This window comes from Trichechus manatus, unplaced genomic scaffold (genome assembly GCF_000243295.1).
Source record: "Trichechus manatus latirostris isolate Lorelei unplaced genomic scaffold, TriManLat1.0 scaffold00085, whole genome shotgun sequence".
NCBI classification, from domain to species: domain Eukaryota; kingdom Metazoa; phylum Chordata; class Mammalia; order Sirenia; family Trichechidae; genus Trichechus; species Trichechus manatus.
This window is the reverse complement of record NW_004444021.1, coordinates 9431084-9452239: the sequence shown is the minus strand read 5'-3', so window position 1 is coordinate 9452239 and position 21156 is coordinate 9431084. Positions and strand designations below refer to the sequence as shown.

General features: G+C 39.8%; 1 protein-coding gene across 2 annotated transcripts in view; it reads left to right on the top strand.

Moving 5' to 3' along the window:
* The first annotated feature begins 20400 nt into the window (after positions 1-20400).
* Positions 20401-21156, top strand: part of STEAP4 (STEAP4 metalloreductase) — a 31541-nt gene continuing 30785 nt past the window's right edge. Inside the window, exon 1 of one of the 2 annotated variants that reach the window (XM_004381502.2) lies at positions 20401-20533. The gene's annotated coding sequence lies outside the window, so the exon portion shown is untranslated. The remainder of the gene's footprint in view (positions 20534-21156) is intronic. The other variant, XM_023736081.1, reaches the window with a different exon arrangement.

Here is a 21156-nt window from a genome sequence, read left to right as displayed (position 1 = left end):
GCGTACCTTGAAGCATAAATTTAACAAATAAGGAAATCTCAACCTTGAGCCCTAAGTCATTTTATAAACAAGTAGGGCCCACCCAAAATGTTAATATCGTTTTATTTGCATTAAATAAACAATTAAATAGCTAACTAGTATAATAGATATCCAATGCATTTCATACATTGGCCAATTTATATTTCTTTCTTCTTTAGATACTGTACTCTCCCTGAAACCTTTCCAAATGACTCATATATATCAAACTCATTACTACAGTCTACTCTGCTGTATTCTGGTGACTTCCAAGAACTGTCACTTTTTTAATGCCCAGTCCTGATTTGATTATCAGCATTGCCACTACTAACACCTTCTATGACTCAACTCAATAGAAGAAAGGAATGAGATCAAAAAAGTAAAAAGAAGAAGGAAAATGGGGGAAATGTGAGGGCTTGACAAAAGGATAAAACAAGTAAAATAATATAGGAAATACTCAATTCCATTCTTTGTACTAAATCCAGTAGCCATGTATTAAAAACTTTCCTAATAATTATAGCTAAAGCTTACTGAGAACCAGTTCAGAGTCAGGCATTGCTTCCAGAACCTTACAAATATTGTTTCATTTAATACACACAACTCTATGATGTAGGTACCATTAATATTCTATTTTACACATAAAGAAGCTGAGACATAGAAAAGCTAAGTAATGTGAACCAGGTCATACAGCTAGTAAGCACCAGATCCAGGATTCAAGTCAAGCAATCTAGTTCTGGAGCCCATACTTCAACTCAGTATGTTCTTTTTTTATGTGATAGGACATGCTAACCATATCCATTTGTGGATTTCATTACAATGCTATGCATTCATGGGGGAGGGGGATCCTAGGCTTCATTTTTTCCATAAGCATTTATGATGAGCAGACTCTGTGCCATGACCTGCTTTAGCTGCTTGAAAGAAACACAAAAATGAATAAATCATAGTTCAAGCCTTAGATAAATTCACAATGTAGTGGAGGATAAATTATTACAACATGGTAAAAATGGTGCTTTTAGAGCTATGCCCAAAATGCTATTGAGGACATGGAGGTGGAGTGGCAAACAGAGAAGGTGATAAATGATCCAAGTTTTTTTAAAAAACGAGTAGGAGTTTCCAGGAAATAGGGAAGGGGGAAGGAGTAAGTAGGTAACCATGTTCTTCAGATGATAATAATGAAGATTCATTTTCTAAAAAATATTTTGGTGCACATATACACAAGGCTTTGTGCTAGGACCATGGAACACATAAAAATAAATAAAATACAATGCCTTCCTTCAATAAATCCATAATCTAGGAGTTGTTGTTGTTGTTAGGGGCCATCAAGTCGGTTCCAACTCATAGTGACCCATTGTACAACAGAATGAAACACTGCCCGGTCCTGTGCCATCCTCACAATCGCTTTTATGCTTAAGCCCATTGTTGCAGCCACTGTGTCAGTGCATCTCACTGAGGGTCTTCCTCTTTTTCACTGACCCTCTACCAAGCATGATGTCCTTCTACAGGGACTGGTCCTCCCGAAAAAATGTCCAAAGTATGTGAGACATAGTCTTGCCATCTTTGCTTATAAGGCGCATTCTGGTTGTACATCTTCCAAGACAAATTTGTTTATTCTTTTGGCAGTCCATGGTATATTCAATATTCTTCACCAACACCACAATTCAAAGGCATCAATTCTTCTTAGGTCTTCCTTATTCATCATCCAGCTTCACATGCATATGAGGCTATTGAAAACACCATGGCTTGGGTTAGACACACCTTAGTCTTCAAGGTGACATATTTGCTTTTTAACACTTGAAAGAGATCTTTTGCAGCAGATTTGCCCAACGCAATGCATCTTTTGATTTCTTGACTGCTGCTTCCATGGATGTTGACTGTGGATCCAAGTACAATGAAATCCTTGATGACTTCCATCTTTTCTCCTTTCATCATGATGTTGCTTATTGGTCCAGTTGTGAGGATTTTTGTTTTATGTTGAGGTGTAATCTGTACTGAAGGCCGTGGTCTTTGATATTCATCAGTAAATGTTTCAAGTCTTCTTCACTTTCAGCAAGCAAGGCTGTGTCATCTGCATATTGCAGGTTGTTAATGAGTCTTCCTCCAATCCTGATGTCATATTCTTCTTCATATAGTCCAGCTTCCCAGATTATTTGCTCAGCATACAGATTGAATAAGTATGGTGAAAGGATACAACCCAGACACACACCTTTCCTGACTTTAAACCATGCAGTATTTTCTTGTTCTGTTTGAACAACTGCCTCTTTATCTATGTACAGGTTCCTTGTGAGCACAATTAAGTGTTCTGAAATTCCCATTCTTCACAGTGTTATCCATAATTTGTTATTATCCACACAGTCGAATGCCTTTGCATAATCAATAAAACACAGGTAAACATCTTTCCGGTATTCTCTGCTTTCAGCCAGGATCCATCTGACATCAGCAATGATATCCCTGGTTCCACATCCTCTTCTGAATCAGGCTTGAATTTCTGGTAGTTCCCTATTGATATACTGCTGCAGCTGCTTTTGAATTATCTTCAGCAAAATTTTACTTGTGTGTGATATTAATGATATTGTTCAATAATTTCCACATTCTGTTGGATCACCTTTCTTGGGGATAGGCATAAATATGGATCTCTTCCAGCCAGTTGGCCAGATGGCTGTCTTCCAAATTTCTTGGCATAAATGAGTAAGCACTTCCAGTGCTGTATCTGTTTGCTGAAACGTCTCAATTGATATTCCGCCAATTCCTGGAGCCTTGTTTTTCGCCAATGCCTTCAGTGCAGCTTTGACCTCTTCCTTCAGTGCCATCAGTTCCTGATCATATGCTACCTCCTGAAATGGCTGAACGTCAACCAATTGTTTTTGATATAGTGACTCTGTGTATTCTTTCCATCTTCTAGGAGGAGAGATAACATAAAATCAAATGTTACAAGGCTATACATCAAAAGGAGTCCCTGGGTGGCGCAAATGGTTAAGCGCTGACTACTAGCCAAAAGATTGGCAGTTAGAACCCACCCAGAGGCACCTAAGAATACAGGCCTGGTGATCTACTTCTGAAAGATCACAGCCTTGAAAATCCTATGGAGCAGTTCCACTCTGCACACATGGGATCTCCATGAGTAGCAATCACGGACAGATTAACCAACAAGCCTGGTACACTCCGGTTTACAGTAAGTAAGCAAGGTACTTGTGGGCTTACTTATGTTTACTAAATAATCTGTAGTGCACAATTTCACATGGATTTTACCATATGTTTGAAACAAGTGTTAGAGAAGATAGTCTTCAGAGAGAAGGATAAAGCAGAATCACAAAGAGAATCAGCGAGCAGACACCAAAAAAAGTGCCCAGTGACTGCAGTCTCTGCACCAGTTCTTTGAAATCTAAATGCATTCTTGTCCCTATATCTCATTTTCTTCAATCTAGCTTGAGTTGATTTCCATTACTTAAAACCAGGGTCTTAACTACTAATAGTGCAGAATCTGTGTAAAGTCAGTTACTAGTATCTCATTCACTAGGATACAGTGGACAAAAGAGGAAGGAAGAGAGAAAGGAAGGAAAGAATGAAGGAGTTTTCTATAGTTGTTACCTATGATGCAACCTCTCAATACTCCCACTCTGCTCCACCCTAGGGATGGGAGTAGACTCATGGCCTGATTTTCAAAGTGTGTGCATATGCTTAGTACAGGAACAATAGATTTAGTAAAATGCATTTTTTTCCCAGACCACTCTTAACAGTGCTTTGGGGAAACGAACCAGGTATGTAGGATAGGGAGTGAGGTTTGGGTTTGGGAGTGAGGTGGGGGGATAGATAAGAGGAGTCAGTCAGGTAGAAAATGGTCTTTAACAAAGAAAAGGCTGTAAGGATAGAAGAAAAAAATAGTATCAATAATGCTGAGAAGGAAGACTGGATGACAATTAGCAACCAGTTGGCTATGTGGAAGAGTGGGGTAAAAGGGGCAGCCCAAGATAATTGCCCTAAACCTGGGGCCTGGGAGACTAAAAGAATGATAAGACCAGAGGACTCGTATAAGGAGCTGAATTATGCATCCATGAGGTATCTGCCTGGCATTAGCTGAAATGTCTGCCTGTCCAGGAGGAAAGACAAGACTGGAGCTACAGATATGTGAGTTTTTCAACCGGGCGGACAGGTGACACAGGTCACTTAGGCAGGGCTTTACAGAGAGAGGGAAAGGACAGGAGCAAAGCCTTGAGGAAGGTCCACATCTAGGAATGAACAGATAGGGGTAAAGGCAAGTGATAACCCACAGTAAAAGCAGAGGGAAATCAGGATAGTACAATGTCAGTGATGCTTAGTGTCAGGGATTGTACTGTGTCCCCCAGAACTATGTGTCAACTTGGCTGGGCCATGATTCCCAGTATTATGTGGTTGTCTTCCATTTTGTGATCTGATTATCCTCCATTTTGTGATGTGTTGTAAATCTAGCATCTATGCCTGTGGTTATGGTCCCATTTGAGAATAAGCTGTCCCTTATGTCAATGAGGCAGGATCAGTTCATGCTAATGAGGTTTAGGTTATGTTTGTTATCTTAATGAGGTAGGATTAGGGTGCGGTGTCTCCGGAGTCACGGCCCTTCACTGCCCTACAAGAGATGAAAGCAGAGAGAAGCAAGAACAGAGGGAGGGATCTCATTACCATCAAGAAAGAAGAGCCAGGAGCAGAGTGTGTCCTTTGGACCCAGGATCCCTGCACTGAGAAACTCCTAGACCCAGGGGAAGATCGATGAACTTCCCCCAGAGCTGACACATAGAGAAAGCCTTCTCCTGGAGCAAGTGCCCTGAATTTGGACTTTTAGTCTCCTAAGCTGTGAGAGAATAAATTTCTCTTTGTTAAAGGCATCCACTTGTGGTATTTCTAGTACAGAAGCACTCGATAACTAAGACACTAAGGAAGAAGAGAGTTTCAAGGATGGGATGGTCAGCAGTTGAAAGCATTTCAGCAAGGTCAGGAGAATGGAGAATTTGAGAATAGCCATCAAAATTCACAGTTATGAGGTCACTGAGCACTTTCAGTAGCTTGATGGGAGAAAGTATCAGATTATAAAAGGTTCTCGGAATAACTGAAACTCTTTCAAGAAGTTTGAAGATGAAGAGAGGTCTAATCACAAGCCTTTTCTTTTTCTTCTCTTTTCATTTTTCTTTCTTTTTTTTTCATTTTGTAGGTAGGGAGGAAAGGGCCAGTAAGCTCAGAGATTGAAGATGCATAAAAGAGCGGATAAAAAAAGCACAAGTGGAAGATGATCGATCCTCAGAAGGAAAATCCTATTTGGAAAAGAAAACAGTTAGGAGGGCATAATGTCTTCCATCCTCTTTGTAAAGTCACAAAAAAGGTCAACAGAAAGGAATGACAATATTAACATAAGGAATCACAGTCCATAGTACAAGCCTAGCTGATAATCAGCGCTTAAACATTTGTTGAATAAATATATGAGTCTGCTGGTCAAATACATATGTGGGAAAATATACATAGATATCTTTCTTGCTAACAGTTTAAAAAAAAAAAAAAAAAAACTTGTTCAGAAAAGAGAGAGCATTCTACAGCCATTAGCCCTAAAGAAAGACAACAAGCACTGCTTGCCTTGAACATCAGAAAAGAATGCCATTATGCCATCCTAGTTAATTCAGCCACACCCATACACTCAGAAAGCCATATCACCAGCATAATAATCCACCATTGTGAATGGCAAAGTAATGTAAACAGAATATTTGAATACCCATAAAGGAAATTCCATGATACTCTTTCCACTTGACCTGCCTCTTATGTCACTGTTTTCCTATAAAACAAGTTTGTGCTTTCCAGTACTAACATTCTGAGGGTAGCATGCCTCCCATATCCAGTGACAAATCAAATAAGCTAGGTCAGCATATGAGCAAGGCAGAGTAAAGATTCCCACACTTTCAAAATAAAAATTCAGAGTAACAAGTGACTGGATACTATAATCTACTGCACCCTTCAGCAGAAAACATAATAAAACTTGCTCGGTGTGATAGCAAACAGAACTGTTACACAAAATGTAAATAAAATACTAATTAATTAAGGAAACAAGGGCTTGGACAGGTTTGGAAAATGAGAATGTTACCAGTTCTTATTGTCTTTCATGCTACGCTATTGAAAGGAAATGTTCGAAACAATCCAATTTTCTGAAGCAGCAAATGGTAAGGTCTCAGAATAAGGTCTCAGACACTCTCCTCCCACTGCCATCCAGTTGATTGCGACTCATAGCGACCCTATAGGACAGAGTAGAACTGCCCCATAGGGTTTCCAAGGAGTGGCTGGTGGGTTTGAACTGCTGACCTTTTGGTTAGCAGCCAAGCTCTTAACCATTGTGCACCAGGGCTCCAGTTATCTTTACAATACTAGTTATCTTTATTTCCAAGGGCTAGTGCGAGAGTTCTTAAGCTTTTCTGCGCCATAGACGCCTTTGGCAGTCTGGTGAAGCCTACTGACTCCTTCTCAGAATAATATTTGTTAATGTAGAAAATAAAATAGGTATAATAGCAACTAATATTGAAATACAATCATAATATTAAAAGATTGTAGTAAATATACAGTTTCTTAATATGTTAAACAACAAAGTTGGTATAGATCTAATTACTCTAATTCTGATATGGTAACAGGTATGAATGACATATGAAGATAATTATATCGTGTAAGGTAATACGAAAATACCAGTGATTTCTACTGAGACACAGTCACAGGCAATACTAACACAATGTAGCACTCCATGGCTTCATGTTTCGGCGTCTATGTTCATAAGTAAAAAAAATTTCTAAGTTTCAGTGTGAGCTTAATGAAAATAAAAATGTTTTTTTCTTCATCTGAATTCACAGATCCCAGGTTAAGAACCCCTGGTTGTCCCTTGTATTAAAATTACAAATATAATTGATGTTCACTGATTGATTACTAATTAAATAAACACAAGTTTCATATTCTAGAACTATTAAGACTTCACTTCAGTCTTTGGAGAACACAGAAATAGAGCCATGGCTGCAGCTGGTAAGTGGAAAGGTAAAAGTCACAGATGTGGTGATCTCTGGTATGTCTCAGAAGCAATGTCCAGGAAACTCACTTTACCACTAACCTGGCTCAAAGAATGGCCCCCTACAGAAGGATGAGTGCAGTGGAGTTTCTTCAGTTATCCAGACAAAGCATGATTTGCTCCCTATGACCTGAGAATCCACACGTACAAATTAAGTATCTAAGATCATACTGCTAAGAATGTTTTCTCTCTGTAATATTTTAATTGAAATTTTTCTAGATGGCCCCAGATGCTACCAAAAATTTTAGTTTCATTAAAATTCTAAGTTAGACATTACTCAATATTAGTAAAATATTACAACAATGGAAATTTTATAATAAATGCATATACAAAACAGGTGAAATATTTAAAAAGAAAAAAACACAGAAGTACAGATTTCTCTTTGTTTGCTCAGTTGGTTGGTTGTCATTGGTATTGGGTCTTTGTTACTGTAAAGGGCAGGAAAACAATCCTTAAGCCAGCTACTACAGCCAAAGTAGACATTTGATGATATATAAAAAACAGGAACCAATCATAAAGGAATGGTCAGTAACGGGAGAGAATCTTCAAGGCATCACACCAGCCAGAATTTATTCTTTCTGACCTAAAACCTAAGAAGCCAAAATTTCACACCCTCTAGCTACAGAGGTTTTTAGTAAAAGATGATCCAATGCAACACAAAGCAGAAAGCATTTTTTGTTTTGTTTTGTTTATATTTTGCAGACAGTACTAGTAGAGTGTTTCTATATTTTAAGAAATACACACTTCATGAATTCCTGGCATTTGTAGATCTGTGCAAAAAACACAGAGATTACATGTGGCTACAAAATAGAAAGAGAGCTGATACAGTCTGTGTAGTTGAGACAGAAAGTTGTAATACTTCAAGGACTTAAGTTTGAGAAATTATAGACACAAACCAGGGATTCCTGGAAATATCTCAGAAATGAGAAGTGCCCAAGCCAGCATCAGAGGGTGTGGTCAGTATAAGATTTAGAAACAGGACGAAGACAGACCTTCCCTTAGTCACTGCCGCCTAAGGGTATTTCCAGTTCCTTACTGAAATAGACCAAGTATTACCAAACCCATGTTGGAGCTATGACGGAATGAAGATATCCTGTCTATATCTGTGCTTAAATTAACCCTTGGTGAGTTTTAAGTAACGTATAGTTCATCCATTGGTGTGTATCCAATTCTTCTACATTAATGCTTTTATGCTTTCATATATCCCTAAGATAATTGAAAGAAAAGATTCTTAATGTAGCAGAAAAATTTTAAAAAATGGTATCTGAACTGAGTAGATAGTTGATATTTGCAGTCACAGAGAGAGGAGGCTATCTGATGTATATTCTTTTTTGGATCCAACACCCCTTACACATTTGAAGCTATCAAGGTGCCAAGGTATGGTGGTTTGGCCTTTTCCCACATATCCAACTTCATATTTTCTGTCTTCAAACAGAAATCATATTGTCACCTAAAGTTAGAATTAGTATAAATGCAAAGGTGTGAATATTTTATCAATCTCCTTGTTCATTTTATTTAATAGTATCCATTCTTGGTAGATGTATAGTCCTTCTTAGACTTACTGTATAAAAGAACCCTGTGTTCTATGGCTCCCCTATAGATTTTTGAACATCTTATCTCTGCAACTAAATTATAAACTTCTTTGTAGGAAGGACCCTGCTTTATTGTTCTTTAGCATCTCCCACAATTTCTGACACAATTCCAGGGGTAGAGTGAATGAATCCATGATCAATGGCAGTTACCAGGTGTCCTAATACTTTATACTAAACAGTTGTTCCTTCTTATGAAAAGTACCACCTACACACAAGACAAATGCTGACAGCATTCATGTAAGATAAACACTGCTCAATATTTTTCCCACTGAAGTAATGACAAAAACTCGGTTTGCAGAGTACCTAGTTGTGCTGGTATGCTCTGTGCCTCAGTTTCCTCATTTGTAAAATGGCGACCTGCCTCAGAGGGTTGATGTGAGTTTTAAATGAGTTAATAGTTGTGAAGTATTCAGAACAGTACCTGGCATATAGAAGGTTCTATATAAGCATTTTTATTAGAGGTGATATTTGTATTATTATTATTATTCACCATCTTTCCAGAAATAGGTTTGTCTAAAGTAGTAAATACAATAATACATCTTTTATACAGCATTGCTGGGGAACAATCTCTTCTAAATTATTGAAGTTACTACCTTTAAGTAGTCAGTCAGTCTGTCAGTCAGTATTTACGGAGCATCTACTGTATGCCAGACACTGTTCCTGTCTGTGGAAATACAGGAATTAAGAAAAAACAGTCCCTGCCCTCAAGAAGCTTATACTCCCGTAGAAAGATAAATACATCAACACACAAATAAAAGATGCTTTCAGATAATATGCATCATGAAGAAAATAAAACGCAATGGGACATACAGTGATGGCCTGAAAGGTGCTGAGTGGGAGGGTTACTTGAACTAAGGGGTTAAGTAAAAGCTACTAGAAGCAGAGAACTTCAGTTGAGACCATAATAATGAAGTAACCACTTATAGATCAAGCAAAGTGCTTTCCAAGCAGAAGCAATAGCAACTGCAAGTGTAAATGTCCCACAGTAGAAACAAATATTCAGGGTTGGTGCATTAAGTCATGTTTGCATGCTGTCTGATATGATTCAGTGGATAAGGAAAGACTGATGACCAGGTAGGTAAAGAGGACAATTAAACGAATAAAGTCTTAATGAAGGTAGCATGGGATGCGATCCAGAACACAACTAGAGGGAATGGCCTTGGACAAGGGCAAAGACACTTGGCAAAATATGTCTATATGGATATGGTGGCATAGTAGAACTAGTGGCAGGAAAATGAAATAGTGATTGACTGATTATATCTACTTTCTCTACGAAGCATGAGAGATCAAAATATGCCAGGAGTAGGGAGGAGAACTAGAGATTTAAGGAGTTGTTCCAGACAGTGAAAAATTGGATATGTTTGGCAGGTATAGGAGGAGGACCCTCAGTGTTGTACGGCTTTTGACATTTGCAGACATGGTTCTGAAATGATTCTAGCTAGCACGATTGTTTAATTTTTTAGCAACATTTAACTGCCTGGGTGGAGGTGCAAAGTAGGCAGTTAGTTGGGTGTAACCTGGGTTGAGATTTTGCCAGGCAATGAATATGGAGAAAGAGACGGTCAACGGAATAAAGAAGAATCTGCAAGAAAATGGTCAGTACATGAAATTTCAGCTGGCTAAGAAGAGAAGTGAAAAGATGAGGGAAGCAGGAACAGGTTATGAATATGACAAAAAATGACAATGGCAGGCAATGAGGTTGGACACTTGCAAGACTGGGATGAATAAAATGAACAGAATGGACAAGAGGTGTTGTTTCTTGTTAGGTGCCGTTGAGTCAGTTGCGACTCACAGCAACCCTATCGTACAACAGAACAAAACATTGCCCAGTCCTGGACTATCCTCACAATCGTTGTTATGCTTGAGCCCATTGCTCCAGCCACTGTGCCAGTCCATCTCGTTGAGGGTCTTCTTCTTTTTCTCTGACCCTCTACTTCACCAAGTATGATGTCCTTTTGCAGGGACTGGTCCCTCCTGATAACATGTCCAAAGATAACATGTTCTAAGGAGTACTCCAGCTGTACGTCTTCCAAGACAGATTTGTTCGTTCTCCTGGCAGTCCATGCTATATTCAATATAATTTGCAAACAACACAACTCAAAGGCGTCAATTCTTCTTTGGTCTTCCTTATTCATTGTCCAGCTTTCACATGCATATAAGGCAACTGAAAATACCATGGCTTGGGTCAGGCACACCTTAGGCCTCAAAGTGACATCTTTGCTTTTCAACATTTTAGGTCTTTTTCAGCAGACTGGCCCAATGAAACAATATGTTGTTTGATTTCTTGACTGCTGCTTCCATGGACATTGATTGTGGGTCCAAGTAAAATGAAATCCTTGACAACTTCAATCTTTTCTCGATCTATCATCATGTTGCTTATTGATCTAGTTGTAAGAATTTTTTGTTTTATTTATGTTAAGGTGCAATCCATACAGAAGGCTGTAGTCTTGGATCTTCATCAGTTAAGTGCTTCAAACCCTCTTCACTTTTCTCAAGCAAGGTTGTGTTATCTGCATATCGCAGGTTGTTAATAAGTCTTCCTCCAATCCTGATGCCACATTCTTCTTCATATAGTCCAGCTTCTTGGATCATTTGCTCAGCATACAGATTGAATAAATATGGTGAAAGGATACAACCCTGATGCACACCTTTTCTGACTTAAAACCACACAGTATTCCCTTGTTCTGTTCGAACAATTGCCTCCTGGTCTGTGTACAGGTTCCTCATGAGCACAATTAAGTGTTCTGGGTTCCCATTCTTTGCAATGTTATCCATAATTTGTTATGATCCACACAGTAAAATGTCTTTGAATAGTCAATAAAACACAGGTAAACGTCTTGCTCGTATTCTCTGCACTTGGCCACGATCCATCTGACATCAGCAATAATAATTTGGTGTGCTGAGTGTGCTTTTTAGAGTTTTCCTATCTCCTTCCTCCTTTACCACAGGCACAGGAGCCTGAAAACTTGACTTCTTAGAATTAACTAAAATGTCCCTAAGTGCGGATCTTAAGGGCCCACCTATGATTTAAGTCCATGAGCTGGACTAAATTAGTTTGTGTTTCTCAGAGGTCCTTTACTTTGCTTCCCTTCTCTCTGGATAATGAGGCTTTACTCTTTGAAGAAGAGGAGGGGGTACTAGGGCTGACAGATACTCACTTTAATATACACACACAAAATTTTTTATTTGTAGTCAGTGGATTTTAATGAGACTTGATAAACTTTTTTCTGTATTTAAATTTGTAGTGTTCAATTGAAGTATTTCTCTTGCTTATGAGGGATCTTCTTGGGGAATAGGCATGAAGTTATGAACAGCCCTAGATTTAAGTTCAGTGTTAAAATGGTCTGATCTAGGTTTTTAATTAATTTACATTTGAGTAACATAAAAAATTATACAGGCAGCCCTTGGGTTACAAATGTCTGACTTACGTACAACCCACAGTTATGAACCAACCCCAGTAAAGTCTATTATATTAAAAATTCGAGGTACATGCAATGGTTCGTAATAACAAAAGGGCACTACTTTGCAACGCACATGAAAACATTATTATTACTATTACTATATTATTATGTTAAAGATGTCTCAGTGTATCTGGACGTGTATCTGGATGTGTTTCTTTAATGCTTTTTATGCATAGAAAGGTACAGTATATACTGTATACTAAGACAAACATTTTACTAACTGATGTTAGATATGACCTGTACTTAACTGTTCCGACTTACATACAAATTAACTTAAAGACAGACTTCGCAACAAAACTAGTTTGTAATCCAGGGATGCCTGTATAATTTTTCACTTGTGGCCTTTCTCATGTATAAAATCTATGATGTAATCATTGCTTTACAAAATGCTAAGAAAGCACAAGTTCAGAATATTTCCAAATAGTCACCAGCCCAGCCAAATCAGACATCTAAAGAGAACTGCTAGAGTAAGCCATTTATTTTGTTTTTCCCTAGTCCCTTTTTTCTAGTGATAAAAATTGATTTTTGCTCATGCCAATTGATAGTACATGTCCACATCCCTCTTTCCTGTAATCATTATACAAATAAAAAAACAAACAAACAGAAAAAAGTTGCCAGTTCTGAGAAATCAAAACTCTTTCAGTGGCTGCTGTGCAGTTCCATAACATGAAGAGCTAAAAGTCTACCTTCCTGCCTATATATTGAATCCTGGACATCCTCCTACAGCCTGTTTACAACTGCTGCTTCCTGGGACTTTGTAAGCTGTCTCACTACAGGGACGCTTTCAGAAAAAAGGCCCAGGAAGTCTATTATATTTTCACAAAATGCTATTACAGACATAGGAGATTTGAAGTTGGAAAAGAAGTAATTAAATGAAAAGGTTATAGATGATAAAGGAATCAGGGGGTGGGAGGAAAGGCAGAACCCTGGGAATAGCAGGAGATAAAGTAGCCAGAGGTACTGGCCTTTTCTGAACAATTTTAGCACAAAAATGTTTGGCAATCTTTAGAGGCAGTTATTTGAGCATTCTGCTTTAGCTGGTGAAGCACAATTTTAACCTCACCAATACCTTGTTGACATGTATGGTTTCAAAGATCTTGAATTTTTCCATTCCTCTCTTATGAGTTTCTATCATAAGTGCATCATTTTTCCTTCAAATAATTCATTCATTGTTTCATCAACAAAAACTTATCAAGTCCCTCAGATATGCCAGTCCCCATTTAAAGTGGACATAGCTGGGCATGAATTCCACAAAAAAAAAACTCTGTCTTATGGAGCTTGCATTCTAGGGGTAAGACAAACAAAAATAAACATTCAATTGCAGTATGTTAGAAAGCAATGAGTGTTGTAGAATAAAGAAGAGAGGAATAAGGCGGTGCAAGTGAGCTAGGCATGTGTGTGTAATTTTAAATAGGACTGCTTCAACTGCTCTGTTATGATCTCCAACTTACACTGTTAAATGTAAAAAGATGTAGAAGAATGTGGCCAATAGGCCGTCACTTGTATTTTCAAAGAATAAATATATGATTTTAAATGCATAACCTATCTATGAAAGGTGCTTCAATAAATTATCAACATGGTTGCCTCCAGGGAGAGGAACTCGTCTGAGCAAAAAGTTTTTCAATGCACCTTTTTCATTTATCTTTTGAATTCTGCACCTGTGCATCACTTTTTTAATCATTTTAATAAATCCTTTAAAATGAAGTTTTGCATAATCTAAGGCAATCTGTAGCAGTGAAAGCAATTGTTTGGCAAATAATCTGTCACTATAAAAAAAATGGTCCATATAGTGTTTTCCTAACAGCATGATAGTGAAAATTATGTAGTTACCTGTAAAGCAATTTGAAGAAAGAAAAGTAACCCTTAGCAAGTAACTGATCTTTACAGAGTCAAAAATTTGCAGTAAAAAAAAAAAAAAAAAAAAGCCCTAATATTTTAATACTCTTGTCATTTGCTTTTCCTCCTATGATCTACTTTATACTCATTTTGCTAATTTCATTAGAAGGTGAACAGGACCATAGGTGAAACTACATTTCACCCTAATTTTCTTTTTTGTCTCCTCTTCAGCAATAGTATGTGAAAATCCAACTAACCTTCCCTTACTGGCACTCGGCACAGATTGACCAAACTGGAATTTACCCTTACCGTTACTGGACTGACGGTAACCACCACCCATCAGTGAATTCTAGCTCTCCCAGAAGCTGAACATGTCAGCGTGAGTACCAGGAAACTAGGGTGGAGCCTAGAGGGCATATCTTCAGTTCTGGAATTATCGAAAGTTTATCTCTGCATTTGTCAAAAAATTAACCCAACCTAAATGTTTCTCCACCTCTTTAGAGTATTCTGAACACCATGTTCTTTATAACATCATAGCTATGTGACCTCTACTGAGGTCTACAGGAGCGCTTCGACTGCCTCCAGGTTTCCAGTGTTGATGGTCAGTCTATAGACTTGCTGGTGCCTCAGGAGCCTCCAAAAATACAGACTTTGTGACCCAGGGAGTCACAGACCCAGAAGAGAGAGGGAAAGGATTCCCTCATCTTTTCTAATTCCCTGAAGTAGTTCTCCCCACTTCTAGGCTTTGGAAGTGACTTTTAAAATACTATTATTCATTCATCTCACACACTCAACTCTTCTACTCTTGAATTTCTACTGACAGAGTCATGTTCTTTAGGGCATGTCTTATTTTTAAATTCTTTATTGTTGTTCATGACATCATCACCTAGCCAGTCTCTAATGTTGTCGGTGTCTGGTATATTTTCCCATCAGTACTTTTTTTGGATACACGTGGGTGGCATAATGTTGTTTGGTTTTGCTTCCTGCTCTGTGTTGGCAGGAATCCTAGAAATTGGTTAAGACCAGGTCAACGGCCTGGTGTTTTCACTGTACCCTTTGCATTTGAGCAGGGCAGGGGTGGGGAAGTAGAAAGGTATTTCTATTAACCCACTTCCTGGTAGAATAGGAAAGAGAAGTAGAAAAAGAAGTTATCTGAGACAGGAAATTAAATTTCCAAATCTATCAGGAATTGCCTGAGAAACTTAAATTATAAAGGCTAATTGTTACGCAGGTCCCAAATCTACTACAAGAAAACTCAGAAAAGTATTTTTGAACAACAAGTGTCATCCTCATTCTGATTACATATTGTGATGAAGCCACCTTAGGAGGCAGTATGATTGCAGAAGATCTCTTCTCATCCTACCCAATTTCATTGTATCAGCCAAGACTATACAAATTATTGACTCATGTAACCTAGAAAGGTGTAGGGGCCTTTCACCCTTAGAGGGTGCTCCAATAATTACAGAACTCTATCCTATCCCATCACTTGGCTCACCCACTGAAGTGGCTTCTTTCTTAGACACATTTTCCCTTCCCAGTGCCCCAGGTTTACATTCTAGCATCTCAATAAACCTCTGTAAACAGAGTGCCAAGAAAGATATCTATTGGCCCAGCTCAGGTCACATGCCATCCCTGAGCCAGTCACTGTGGACAAAAGGCTGTGTGCTTTCATGGCCAGGCCTAGGTCACTTGCCTACTTCTGGCCCTCAGCAGTGCTGTCACTTCCACCTGAACCACAAAGTTTGAGATTGTCCAAGAGTGTAAAGGAGAATGATGATATGATTACCAAATTTTTATGCAAGTAAGGAGTGCCTTCTGCATTTGTTTGCTATGCTCTCCCTACTTCCCCACCTCTCCATGAGGCATTTTCCTAAGTGTGCTATGCTTTTTTTTTTTTTTTTTTTACAGCAACATGTAGAAGAGAATTGGCATGGCAGTGCTTATGAGGGTGCCTCGCAAGGGAGGGCACAGCTGGCAAACAAACGCAGAAGGTGCATATTATTTTCATAAAAATACGGCAGTAGAAGGGAAAATGATGCTGCAAGGCCAGGACTAGAGTGAGGCCAGTGAGGCAACAAAGAAGCAAAATTTAAGGAGCACTGTCAGGTTCATGTAACTTCAAGGTCAGCCTTGAAAGTAAGTGCCTCCTCAAGTTTTTGTGCCCTAGGTTCCTCACTCTCCTCACCCTAGTCCTGGTCCTGGATTATGGGCAAGCAAAAGACACAACATTCGTTACACTCATACTCAAAAGTATCCCCCAGGATGCCTGGAATATCCACCATTAGAGATTTATTTCTTTGAGTTAAGAAGTGATATCATCAAAGGTCCTTTAATTTTCTTTTATTTCAAAAATATCTAAAAGCAAGCCTTAAAAATTTTTATACACGTTCTTACCATCAAGTTAGTCACCTCCAGGGCTGTGGGGGAATGAGACATAGGGCCAGCACATTTGAAAGCCGCACCCCCTAATAAGGTATGGGGCACTGTAAAGAGGGGCCTTGGGGAAGAGGGAGGAGAGGCCAAGACCTGAAACAGTAAAAAAGGGGGTCCTAAAAAGGAGGAAAATGACACAGAAAAAGAGAAAGATGTGAAAGGCAAATTTTTATTGGATCATTTTATAACATTTAATGGACACCAACTTTAGGCCTACTTCATCATTTTTCCTAAGTTTTGCCATGCTAGCAATTTGGGAAAGCAAGCTGGCAAGTGAGAAGTTATCAGGAAATACTCAGGGGCATAGAAAAGGTGAAAATGCCAAAATGGGAACTCTTTGGTGGTGTTCAACGTCTGGGAAGATGTGCCTCAAGTTCTGATGATAACGCTACGGGGTAAAGGATGAATCCTACCAAGAGCAAATCCTCAGGTATTCAGATTACAGCATCTTCAGAAGCTTAATTTTCCCCTAAGAAAGCCTTTAAGAAAAGACTATGAGAGTTACGAATTCTGAGTCCCTTCTAGGACCAAAGGAAAAATCAATCTTTAAACTACAAGATAAATAAGTCAAGTACCTCTTAAGTTTAGTACTAATATAGACAATTTTTTCCATCCTTCATATCCCACTAATTTAATCTTCCTTTTCTGGGACATTGGTTGCCTTAGGCAAAGGCAAGAGCTTACATAACCGAAGTACATCTGCCTCTCATAAAAATCGGGTTTTAAAATTTTTCATCCACCTAATAATGACAAGTATATAAGGCAATGATTCTGTTGTTATTAGTTGGAGGCTACATTTGAGAATACGATTCTCCATTATGTCAACTCATAATGGATTCAAGCACTGCCTAGAAACCAGAGTGACCTGGCCCACAGACCCCGGCTGTCTGCTTCTGGTGGCATATATGTCAACACAGTATGTATGGATATCACTCTCTTAGCCAGCTGCCAGCAAAACTTGGAATCATTTAACTAACTTGGATATAGTTTTGGGTTCCTGTTTATTGTGCAGCCTTCTGTGCAAAAAATGATTTCCATGGGCTGTGCCTACAAGGAGAGAATGTGATGGCCAGCATCAGTGGCGTCACTAGGGTTGGTGTCACCCAATGTGGTAACTCATGGTGTCATCCCCTCCATGGACCTCCTCCCATACTAGACCATACAGAATCCTTAGTAATGATTTTTGTACCAATGTTACTCATAAATCATAATTCCCATATATCACTCACTACTTTTCCTTTAATTACTACTCCATTCTCAAAGAAGTTATTTAGGTTCACAAATACTAATCACCACAATATTGCAGCTAAAAAACCAGAAAATTTGACAAAATCAGCGACTATAAAAACACTGGCGGCAGCAACAACAGTGTGTGCTCATGGCGCGTGTAGACGAAACTACATGATACGAAGCATCACTGTAATTGTGTAATAATGACACCTCTGACTGGAGTGCATTAGAAGGTTCAATAAGCAAATCAGCAATGAGTTCTAGCCTTATAGTATATTGACACATATAAGCTGGGTTTATGAAAAATGTTTTTGTTATTATAACTACAGTGATTTTTTTATAAAATATAATAAATTTCTGCTAAAACGCTGCACAAAAATTTTATCGACAGTCATTTTGGTGACAGCCCTTGACAGTGTCAGCTGGTGTGGTCTGTACCCCCCTAGTGACACCACTGGTCAAGATTTCTAGAGCCCTCAGAAAATATACTTGCCTGGTAATTACAGTATTTGTTTTATACACCAGTGGCAACCAACAAATCAGTCTTCTGGTTATCTCAAGTTCAGTGTGCTAAGCATCAAGTTTCTGTTCCCACAAAGCTTAAGGCCAGATACTAGACTGGGAGGAAGCCTCTGTAGCTGTGTTCTCCAATCCTGAGGCCTCCTAGGGACACACCAACAGGTACACACCCTTCTCTCACCCTATCAGTCTTCAACCTGGGACAATTAGATGCTATATAATCAATGAATACCTTTTTTAGTTCTTCCATCACCAAAGAATACTATCAGATGGCTTTTTAGCAAAATACAATAATTGGCAGTAGATATATTCATTCATGAATGCAGTAAATATTGAGAACTTATTATATGCAAAGCACAGTACTAAGTGTGGTAGAGAATTCCTGGCTGAAGTGGATAGGGTGTCAACTTTCAGAGCTTACAGTCCAGTGGAAGAAACACATACACAATAGTGACTGTCATGAGAGGCAAACTGTTCTAACCGCTGGGTCAGAAGCAGAAACTACACTGTATGGGGAAATAAAAGATTAATTGCAACTAGTGACTTAGAGTGGCACAGTGGTTAAAGTGATTGAGTGCTAACCAAAAGGTTGGCAGTCTGAAACCACCAGTGGCTCCGTAGGAGAAAGATGTGGCAGTTCTGCTTCTGTAGAGATTTACAGCCTCAGAAACCCTTACAGGGTCGCTATGAGTCAGAATCGACTCGATGGCAGTGGGTTTGGTTTTTGGTTTTTTAGTGACTCAGAGACGAGTTCTTGGAAGACATGGAGTCTGAGCTGGCTCCACAGGATGCTATGGGGAGAGTTGCAATCCAGGCAAAAGAGCTGGGGCCAGGCTTCTTCCATAGCTGGGCATCTGCTCCTTGGCAAGCACACCATGGACCTTAAGACCAGATGGCTGGCTGGGTAAGACACAGATTGGGAAGATTCTAGGTTCTAGACTGAAAAGTATGACAGGGAAGGGGTACTTCACCCCATAGGTTATTTTAAATCTTAAACTGCCACGGCTGTGGATTTTGAGCCCCTCCTAGAAAGGCATACACATTGCATATATATAACCAGTTGTCACTGAGTCAACTCCAATGCATGGTAACCCCATGTGTGTCAGAGTAGAACTGTGCGCCATAGTCTTCAATGGCTGATTTTTCTGAAGTAAATTGCCAGGCCTTTCTTCCCAAGTACCTCTGGGTAGACTCCAATCTCCAACTTTTCGGTTAGCAGCTGAGTGTGTTAACAGTTTACATTACCCAGGGACTCCAATGATAAGGCATCCTCATCATCCTTTCATTTGGTTTATGTCTTTTCAATGATTTAACCTATCTAAATTAAGACCCCTAAAACTCAAGATTATCCAAGCTTTGAACCCCTTAAGAGTACAGGGCTTCCAGGCAGAGGGAGGAAATGTCACCTTTTACTCAGAACTTAGCCAACTGGCAAGAGAATTGCCTAGAAGCCTAGCACAGGTGGTGTTTTCTCAGCTACTCAGAGGCCTCTTGGGCGCCTCGAGGAAGGGTCCTCCCCAACTTCATGCCTCAATCTGCCTCTAATGCACAGAACCCAAAGGCTCTGGGAAAACCCCTTAAAACCCCGTTTCCAGGGGCAGCGGCAGTATCTGCAGCACTAGCAGTAACCGCATGTCTTAGTCATCTAGTGCTGCTATAACAGAAATACCACAAGTGCATGGTTTTAACGAAGGGAAGTTTATTTCCTCACAGTCAACGTAGGCTAAAAGTCCAAATTCAGGGTGTCAGCTCCAGTGGAAGTCTTTCTCTCTCTGTCGGCCTTCTCATCCGTGTTCCCCAGGACTAGGAGCTTCTTGGCGCAGGGACCTCTGTCCAAAGGACGCGCTCTGCTCCTGGCACTGCTTTCTTGATGGTATGAGGTCCCCCAGTCTCATTGCTCACTTCTGTCTTTTATATCTCAAGAGATTGCCTCAGGATACAATCCAATCTCGTAGATCCAGTCCTGCCTTACTAACACAACTGCCACCCATCCCCCCTCATTAACATCATAAAGGCAGGATTAACAACATACAGGAAAATCACACAGTACCAGGAATCATGGCCCAGCCAAACTGATACACAGATTTTGGGGGGGGCATAATTCAATCTATGACACCGCAGCAGCCAGGAAGTTCTAGTCCTTTCAGCTGCCCGGGATTCCCGACTTGAACTCTTCCTGGAAACACTTTCTTCACCTATCGCTTCTCTTGCGAAATCTAGTTGGCCCTCCCTCCCCCCTCTCTCTTCTTATAAGCGAGAGAGCGGAGAGCTGAGAGGCGAAGCACTGAGCTGGAGGCACGGAGCACTTCCCTCTCCCCTCCTGACCCAGCCAGCTCAGCAGCCCAGCAGCCGCGCTGAACTGTAGCTGCCTGGAAGAGCCTCTCCCGCAGGTGGGTCACATTGCTGGCTACTGCTTTGTAGCTTTCACCACCAGTCCCCTCCCTTATCTGCTGTGCTTCAAACTACTCCAAGTCCCTACTTCCAGGACCCCACTCCCCAGTCCTCTCGCACTGGGTAGAAGCTACTCGCAAACTCCCCACTGTGCCTCTGCACCTTCTCTGGGAAACTGCGTGATCAGTTTGGCAATTCTGCCAGTTCTGGCTTCCTGGAGTTTTATCACTCGTCTCTACTCCCAGGTGCAGAGAGGTCCAAAGCAGATAACTTAGCAGTTTCGTTCCTTCTCTGTATCTTACTCCTGTGCAACAGCAAACTTGTGGTGCCAGTCAGAAAGAAGCCTGGCAGAAAAAGGTTTGGGCACTCTCTACAGTCTCCTATCTGAGCCTGTTTCTTGACCAAGAGCTGAAAACTTGTCTGAGACCTACAACCCCTTCCACTCTTGATCTTGATTTAAATTTTCTTGGCGACTGCTTTAGCAGAGAAATATTGTTTGGAATGGAATTTATTGTAAAGAATAAATAAAGTTTTAGTTTCCTGTTCGTCCAGAGGCAGGTAGGAGGTAGTTTTTTCTCTGGATGGTAATTTGGAGCTTTCTTTAGTCAAGAACTAGTGTAGT